The 9,192-nt window shown below is 38.9% G+C and overlaps 1 pseudogene; it reads left to right on the top strand.

The window, feature by feature from the left end:
* Nucleotides 1-240: 240 nt before the first annotated feature.
* On the top strand, nucleotides 241-4,309 carry LOC145465103 (creatine kinase M-type-like; annotated as a pseudogene).
* Nucleotides 4,310-9,192: the final 4,883 nt, after the last annotated feature.

Below are 9,192 nucleotides of genomic sequence, written 5' to 3'. Positions count from 1 at the left end.
AACGAGGTAAGTTGCCCGTGACAACAACACGATTTTACGTTAAAACTTGGTGACCAAACTTTCGTCCCGCCTTACTCAACTGATAATCGTAGTATCGTGATAATGAGGCTTCATCAATCTTCAAGTAGCTTTACCAATCCTCATGCCGTTATACTTCGTCACGAGTGATGTCAAATTACCTTGTTATGATTATGACGTTGCTTCGAAGTACTGCTCTATTGTGCAAAGCTGCGAAGAATAATGGGATTTCTACTTAAAAGTTTAGAAGACTTTGCAGGCAATCGTTACTCTTTACTTGGAGTTGGCGCCGCTTTGGGGGCTGGTGCACTGCTCGCACTCGGCTATTGTTACCGCCGGAAGAAACGTGACATCAGTAGCTTTCCTAATCTTACGAACAACCCAACTATCACGGGAAAACTTCTGACACCTGATATGTTCTCCATACTGAAAGACAAGTGTACTTCAGAGGGATATGACATTGTTAATCTTATCGAGTCTAGCCAACACAATTTGTCGACAAATTTCACTTCAATCCCGAATTCCGCGGGATTGCTTGCGGGCGATGAAGAATGTTACGATCTGTTCAGTGAGCTTATTGACCCTGTTATTGGCGAGGTTCATCAAATTGATGAGATGAAGAAGTTAAGGTCAGAGGTGAACTTGAACTGGGAGCAGATCAAAGGTGGAAAGCTTTACGGAGCAAACGTGTTGTCTTGTAGACTGAGTACCAGTAGAAATATACAAGGATACCGCTTGATTCCCGGATGTTCAGCAGAAGAGCTATTGGATGTTGCACACGTGATAGTGAAAGCTCTGAAGTCTATTGAGGGTAAGAGTTTAGAACAATATTTACTTCATAAATTCTGCGGTAGCAAAATAGGTGCACTAATAGAAGTAACGACCTTTATTTTATTACACCGGTAACATATGAACTCTACTTTCAAGGACTAGCGCGCGCGCTATTTTATGATAATATTTATCTCATAAATTCTCCAGTAGCAAAATAGGTGCACCGATAGAAGTAACGACCTTTATTTTACATGCAACATATGAATTCTAATTTTAATTTATGCAAACAGAAAGTACACTTCTACAAGCTTTTAGACAACTAATTATAATTGTGGCACATTTTATTATCTTTGTCTCGAATAGAATAGTAGCCTGCGTAGCAGTCTTTTCCGTTTCCTCCTAGCGGGAGAAAGCGAGAGCCAAGGGGAAGTCGCGCGAACGCATGGGGCGAGAGCAAAAAGTTAGGAACGGGGGCAGGGGTCCTTCCCTGCCTCTCCCCCCTGCCACTAATTTTTTGTTACCTCTGTCCCCGTGCCCTCGCGCGACTCCCGCTTGCCTGAAAGGAAACGGAAAAGACTGCTACGCAAGCTAATAGAATAGCAAAATTGAGAATGTACTAAAGAGGGACGACTCGGGCTGGGAATGGAGTATCAAATCTCACATTCTGAATACAAGCTAATAATACAGAGCAGCGACGAGTAATACACTAATTGCACTAATTCAAGACTGCTAATGTGCAAGGGTTGAAGTATTAGTATGTATCACAGCGAGACAACAGTCGTCACAAAAATTGTTGAAAAGGCGTCTGTTTCACTCATTACAGAAAAAATGTTCCCGCCAACAACTTACGAGCTTTCTTCAGAGGTCACACTATGATCTGTTACTCGGTCCAGCGAGAAACGAGTTCAAAATATCTTGAACTGAAGAAACTACACCACTTCTTTAACGTGCTGTAAATTTGAGTAGTGTCGGTGCCAGAAAAAGAAAAAGATTCAAAATCACAAACTCTTGATAAGATGTAGGCTTGCAACGCGTGCAAAGTCAAATTTTGTCTCCAACATCTTTCACCTTGAAGCTTTATCAGATTGGCTGAGTCTAGGCAAGAATCATACTGTATGTAGGTTTTCGTGTCTAACGGACAGTCTGAGAAACCATCCATGTTCTTTACATATAAGTAAGAATTGTTTTGACTTTTATCTTTTCACTTCATGGAACAGGTGCCTTCGGGAAATCCTATCTATCGTTGCCACGGCAACACAAGAAACTTGCTTTACTTGACTATGGCTTGAATACGGACTCCTTCCCGCCACAGCTGTCACGTGACTGGCCTAAAGGTCGGTTCATCTGGTTTACCGCGGACAGACGATGCCGTATATTTGTTAACTTCATTGATCACATGAAACTTGTCATAACTCAACCTGGAGGCGATATACAGAAGGTTTTTAGACAATACAGTAAGCTTCTGTCGGCCATAGAAGGATGTCTAATACGAAAAGGGAATAAGTTCATGTGGAGCTCAAAATACGGATTTTTGACGAGTTCACCACATGATGTTGGTACAGGACTTGAAGTCCAAGTTAAGGCTCGATTTCCAACTCTTATCAAGGTGAAAACTATGTTCAAAAAAACCCTCGTTCCCAAAGTGCTTTACTCCAATATTCGAAAGGAGGACAAGCGCCCAGGGAACGGGGTCAGTTGTAAATAGCCCTGAATTTTGACATCTGACGCAACCAACACTGGAGATTGAAACCGGCTTTGTAACCAAAGATGGTAGAGAAAAAGCCTATTGCAATTCGGATTGAGTTCTACGAGCTTGAGCGTGACGCGAAACTGAAAGCGCGAGAAGAAAAACCTCGGGTGTGCGAAGACAAGAAGGCGAAAACAAGAAGTTCGCTCTTCTTTCTCGCTTTCTCGCGCATGCTTCAATTTTTTTTCTCTCCAGCTTTCTTGCGCATCTTGCTAAACGGTCTAAGGGTCGTCTAACGAAAAGGGGGGGCCATGTATTAGTCTTCTTGATTCGTAGATTATTACTTGGTGGAAACAGTTTTCGCAAAACCATCTTGTGCGCTATCAAGGTGATGCACAGTGAGAAGGGTCTGCCCTGACTGAACATGTCAGCTAACGAATCGCGTGATCAGCTTCAGGACTATGTTTTTAACAGAATTGGCGCGCCAGTTTTAAATTACCTTTCCTTGTTTCTCAAGGATCCGAGATTTGAACGTATAAGAGACGTGCTGCCAATCAAGATAGAACTTGCAGGTAAGAAGATTGAGTAAGATACGAAAAGTATAAATGAGATGGGATTAAGGCTGATGATGTTTCGAAATTTTCATTTGTCAATCTAATACTTAAAAAACGCCACTAATGTTTAAGAATCATTGAGTGAGTGATGAGGAATCAAAGTGTGAACATTGTACTTGAGAAGCCGCTGACATTTGGCAATCAGAAAAGTAACGTTTTGCCCCGGCCCTGCAAAGTGGGAATCTTAAATATTACACGAATCTTTGCGAAACTTACTTACTATTTGCTGTCGGTTCTCACCGATACTCTGTGTTAAAAACCGTGTTCACAACCTTTTTGACATGGTGTAAAAATAGCAAGCGGCCTTTTGTGCAATGCAGTGTGACGCCCATCCTTTCAATGTTTTAATCCACCTTCTCCACTAGCTGTCAAACATTTGTACTTTCACTTTACATTTTTAGTTGATCCGGAAAACACAGACGTAGTGTGTATCAGTAACAAACACAAACTACAGCTGACAGAGGTAAGTATGAGGTGATGACTGACAAGATAAAAAATTTCAGAAATATTGAGGCGAAATTCCAAAGAAACAAAATCGTTTCTTTGAAAATAAAGTCATTCCCTGGTCTCTTCTGCACAAAAGTTGTGCCCGATCGACTTAGTGTAGAAATTCATAGGGAACATTTGTGCAAAGATGTAGTCTGCATAACGACCTTGTCCGTGAATGTCGCGCTCCTTCAAACCAAAACTCTGGTTTTCTATTTTGAACCTTTCACTTTCATCTCCACGAGCTAAGCCATTCATGATGCATTGAAAGAGTTTATTGCATTCTTACATTAGAATAGCTTTTCTAGTCTTTTTTGAAAAGGCCGAGAAAATGAGTATTCTTGTAACAAAATGAAATTAATACAGTATGAATTCAGAATGGATTCTGCTTGCTCATTGGACCAAATATAATATATGTACCAGTACAAATTTTATGAAAAAGATGTAATGTTGGTCATTCATCATCATAATACCTGCCAACCCCCAGGGTACAAAAATCTGGAGACGTCTAGAAATCTTTACATTGTAAGAATGTAATTCTCGACAATGTCTGAACACTCTCCGAAAATCACCTGAAGGCCTTCCGAATGTTCCCGACGTCTCTCGGTTGGAACAGCATTTACCTACAATTTTGCTATTGTTCCCATAATCTTTAATGTTAAGTTGCTCAGTGATTCTGAAGTTTTCCATGTTCTTTCAACATCTTAGTGCTATCGTTATGATGAATGTTGAAAAGTCCACATATTGCATTACAATTTTCACGGTAAAGCAGGGTTTTACTAACAGGGTTCTTCATATCATTATAAAACGGTCATAATATACCTTTCCTCTTGGGCGTAATAAACGTGCATTGAAATAGCTGTACGGTACGATCAGAGTTCAACAGTACTTCCTGGAATGTGTTTGCCAGACACACCTTCATACGACAATGAATATTCTGTGCTTAACCCTTTGACGCCCAAGTGGCCATATATAATAATAATAATAATAAAATATTTATATAGCGCCAATATCCTAAAAGTTCAAAAGCGCTTTACAGTTAGAAATATTAAAAACACTTAAGAGAAATAAAGTAAAAATAAAAAAAAATGTCGCTAAACAGCGTGCGTAAACCGCGCCAATTTTCTACCATATATTGTACAATTTGATTGGTTGATTTCTGACCAATTGCGATTCTCGTTAAATACATACTACATATATTTAATTGCTCTGTTTTACGTTTTCCGATCCAGAACAGCTCAAAAAAGAACACTAAGTCCACTTCTTGTTTTATTTTCCTTTTTGAAATCTCGAAAGTAACGAAATTAATGAAAAAAAATTGAAAAAAGCCACGGTAGGTATTTCTCGGGAGATTTGATGAAAAACTTGGAGACTCCCGAGAAAACCGGGGGAGTTGGCGGAGAACAAATTCTGGCTCTATGCTAAATGAAACACATTTCCTTGGCTAAAATTAAGTCCTTATGCTTGCATTTCGAGTGAAACTCTTTTTTTAAACATAATAGATACTACTTAACAATTAGATTATGAGCTCGAGATTTCTATGAGGTGATAGTTGATGAGGCCGAATGTTTTAGTAGAATTCTAACTGAAATAAACGCAAATAACGGTTTCTAATTATTTTTCTACGCATTATTGAACTTTACGCTTTAACAAAATCGCACGGATTGAATTGTCCTTGGTAAATTTGCAGTTTACGCGCGCGCACCCGTTTTTTCAAGAATTTCAAGTTTTTAAAGTCAAGAAACCGCTAATGTCCTTTTTTCAGTCTTCTCAGGAATTTAATTATCCATTTACATCTTAACTTTCTCCCAAAACTTCGGAAAAACGATAAAAACGTTGCATTTTGTGGACGATCGACAGCCACTGCACTCTAATGGCTAATAGTATACGAGTAGCTCAGCCAATCAGATTGCAGCATTTGCATTAGTATACTAGTAGAATTCTACTAATTATTTTATTGTTCTCTTCTTCGATCGCAGGTGGATATTATTCAGCAAGTTATCAACAGTGTCACTCTGCTTCTTGAGATTGACAAGAGACTTCAAAGAGGAGAGAACATCCTGGATTTGCTCCCTTAGAACTTTAAATCTAGCTACTTCTACACAAATAATTTATAAATTTAGTAATGTGTAATTAACATTTTCTTCAGATTCTTCTTTACCTATTGCATACTGTAAAACTCTATAACTCCACCACCCTGTACTTATAAATCCCCCCTATTTGTAACCTCCTTCCTCTTATAAGTCTCCCGTTTTTAAGTTGTTATAGCTCTGGTCTGTTAAAATAGGATCCGTTCCAGTGATTATCTCCCTCTATTTTTCCTTATTTAATCAGCCAATAACGTCTTTACAGAACATTGTACTTAAAGGAGAAATAACAAACTCCGGGATTTTACGGTATTGGTCTTACTTCCGTTTCTCTTGAAATTATGTAACACGATGGTGGCATAATATTGTAATTAACCAGAAAAAAAACAGCAAATTAAATTCTGTTCAATGCTTCAATTGTGCACGCCAAGAGACCTCATCAGTGGGTCTGTCATTACACCAGTGACTTCTTGCAGAGTTGTAATAAACTGATCAGTAATAGCTTGTTAATGAATAAGTCATTCAGCCAAACCTAGAGGTCTCTACTTTGAGTCATTAAAACTTTGATACATCTGGAATGTGCCTCATCACTGTCAGTATGGATTACAAGTAAATCATGCAATAGAAAGACAAATATAGAATCCCTCTATTTTCAATAACCATACGTTTCACCGGCTAGTAGGTTACAGTCAGATGTATCTTTGTTCTCCATCAAATTTCGACGGAATGCTTAGTATTGAAAGCAAAATTCAGTCATTCCTTAAAACTGACAGATAAATAAAGAAAGTTCGATTTGATATTGTACTGGAAAGTTCACATTGATATTGACTTATTGTATGAAAAGTTCGCTTCACGGATCGTGACTTTGATACAGTCAAACCTCCGGTTACGGTCGTTGCGACCACCTGGCTCTCGTAAGCGACCAGCTCTCCTTAGCGACCAGTTTTCCAAAAAACCAAAAGCTTCCCAGTCAAATTACTATATTTGGAACCTCTTGTAACCGACCGCCTCTCGCAAGCGACCGCGACCACTTTTCGAGCTAAATGTTCGAAATTTTATATTTTTAACCTCCCGTAAACGACCATTTGACAGACAATAGAGCGGAAATTGGATAATAAGGTGTTGTAATATTATCGCATTCCTGGGTTGTACAAGAGACGAAAATTCTCAATGGGAATTACCGGATTTTTTTCTCGAAATTGACTTTCCACAAGAAAAACAGTAAAAAATTTAAAGAAAAAATGTACACACACTGTACTCTATCAGTCTTATATTTACATGACGCAAAATATGGTCTAAGTTCTCGTAAGCGACCACCTCCCGTAAGCTACCACCCAAAATGTCAAGCCTTGATGGTCTCTTACGGGAGGTTCGACTGTATTGAATAAACTTTAATGACTTCTTTTTGTTAGACGAGAGTACAATGATAAGATTACGAGACATTTGTTCACAATTTTGAAACTTATTGAATATTTTCTGCTCCACCCGAGAAACCTAATGTCAGTCAGTCATGGGCTCCTGTGTCAAGCAGGAGCCCAGTGACCTGTGCTCCTGTGCCAGGTTAATTACTGCCGAACAACATTACAAATATAGAGCGATAATCAAACAACGTAATGCCAGATTTTCAACAATTTAACAAGAGACAGACAGACAGACACGATTGAGCCTCAATCATGACTAAAAGGCTATTATCAGACCTTATAGTTTTATTACTTAGGTATGGTTAGATTATGGTTAACAGTTTAAAAAGTGAAACAAAGACGTTTTCTTTTTTGAGCCGAGAATGAGTTCTACTGCAGAATAGCACTTTACAAATACAAGTGCTACGCCTCGTACCGAATTAATGCCGTTAACAAAGTGAATATTTGCCATGTTTACCAAAATGACAATATATGATTACAGACGTCACGGAAGCTGTTTGGTATTATACAGAAACTACGGCTGTTTGCTTTAACAACAAAGTGAATATTTGCCATGACATGATGTTTGCCAAAATATAAATTGAGAAGCATTGTTTCCAAATCGAAACTGCGGTTAGTAATTAACGTCGTTTTTGGAATTAAAAAGTCTTGATTATTGCCATGTTTATAATCAAATGACAAGGCAATGCCATCAAGTAGCCATTTGCAAATCCACAGAAACGTGGATATTTGCCCCGTTTTCCAAAATGATACAGCTAGTCATTGTAGACATTATCGGGTGTCGCCGGGCAGTATCGTTTGAAAGATGTTCAGGCCCGCGCAAATGATCCTCGGACCTCAAATGATCCCCAAATGGTACCGCGACCAGGAATGATCCCCAGTGCACCGTAAATGATCCCGGGCCGGAAATGGTCGCCTCAACATAAACAATGGAAAAGTGTGGACCCAGGAATTTGGACAGTAGATTTAAAACTTATATAATAGATTTTTTATGACTGTGATACCCAGGAAGCCGTTAACACTTTGATTTGGTTCTGAAAGGTTAATTGTCTACTGAACCAATCACAATAAAGTTCAGGACAAGCGAGAAAACCACGTTTATTTTTGCGGTGCGTTTCCAAATCGAAAAATGTATACAGCGGACACATGCCAAGTTGCGCAGCATGTTCCACGTTATTTTGCGCAGAATGTTCCACGTTATTTATTACTGCTTTTATGCCCGAGGCGCTTGTCTTTTCTTCACCTTGGATAATTAAATAAAATATATCTCCATCCGTAGACTTTTCATGGAGTCCACGCCATTCCTAACTATTTGCGGTGGAATCAGTTCCGTTCCTGGGATCATTTGCGGTACAATTTGGGGATCATTTGAGGGCCGGGATCATTTGCAGGCCTGTACAATGACGGCTTTCGCATCAAAAATGTATTTTTCAGTTAATTACTTTACCTCAGCCATAATTCTTAATTAACGCTCTTCATGTAGCTCGTTTAATGGTTTTGTTCTGAGAGGTTGCCATAGTAACTACGATTATTATTACGCGTACTATGTTATAAAATTTATGAAATCGTAGAGGACTACAGCAAGCAGTTTATAAGCGAGATAACAGCTGATGTTGAGGTGTATATCCGTCAGGATTCTTTTTTAGATTTGATAACCACAAGGTCACCGTTATCATCATCATCAGTATTATCATCTCGTTGCGTCAGTAATTAATCCTTTGAAGCATCACACTAAATCATAAATAGAAAATATAGTTTACAAATGTACATGTTTATTTGTTTAATTTCCAGCTCGACCAGTTTGGGGTAACTTTGTATGATAATTTCCCACCTGTTTGCCACGCATCTACACATAAATTTCTATTCAACTTACGTGAAAGTGTGCTGTAAGTCAAAGTCGTCCCTGTTTTCGTTACATAAACAATACTGCTTGAAAAACCTGCCGCTATTTCTAAGATTGTAATTTTGGATACAGTCGAACCTCCGGTTGCGACCACCTCTCGTAAGCGACCACCTCTCCTCGGCGACCAGTTTTCCAAGATGCCAAAAGTTTCCAAGTCAAATCACTATATTTGGAACCTCTTGTGAGCTACCACCTCTCGTAAGCG

This window comes from Orbicella franksi, chromosome 13 (genome assembly GCF_964199315.1).
Source record: "Orbicella franksi chromosome 13, jaOrbFran1.1, whole genome shotgun sequence".
Taxonomy (NCBI): Eukaryota; Metazoa; Cnidaria; class Anthozoa; order Scleractinia; family Merulinidae; genus Orbicella; species Orbicella franksi.
The sequence above is the reverse complement of the archived record's forward strand: the minus strand, read 5'-3'. Positions and strand labels throughout refer to the sequence as shown.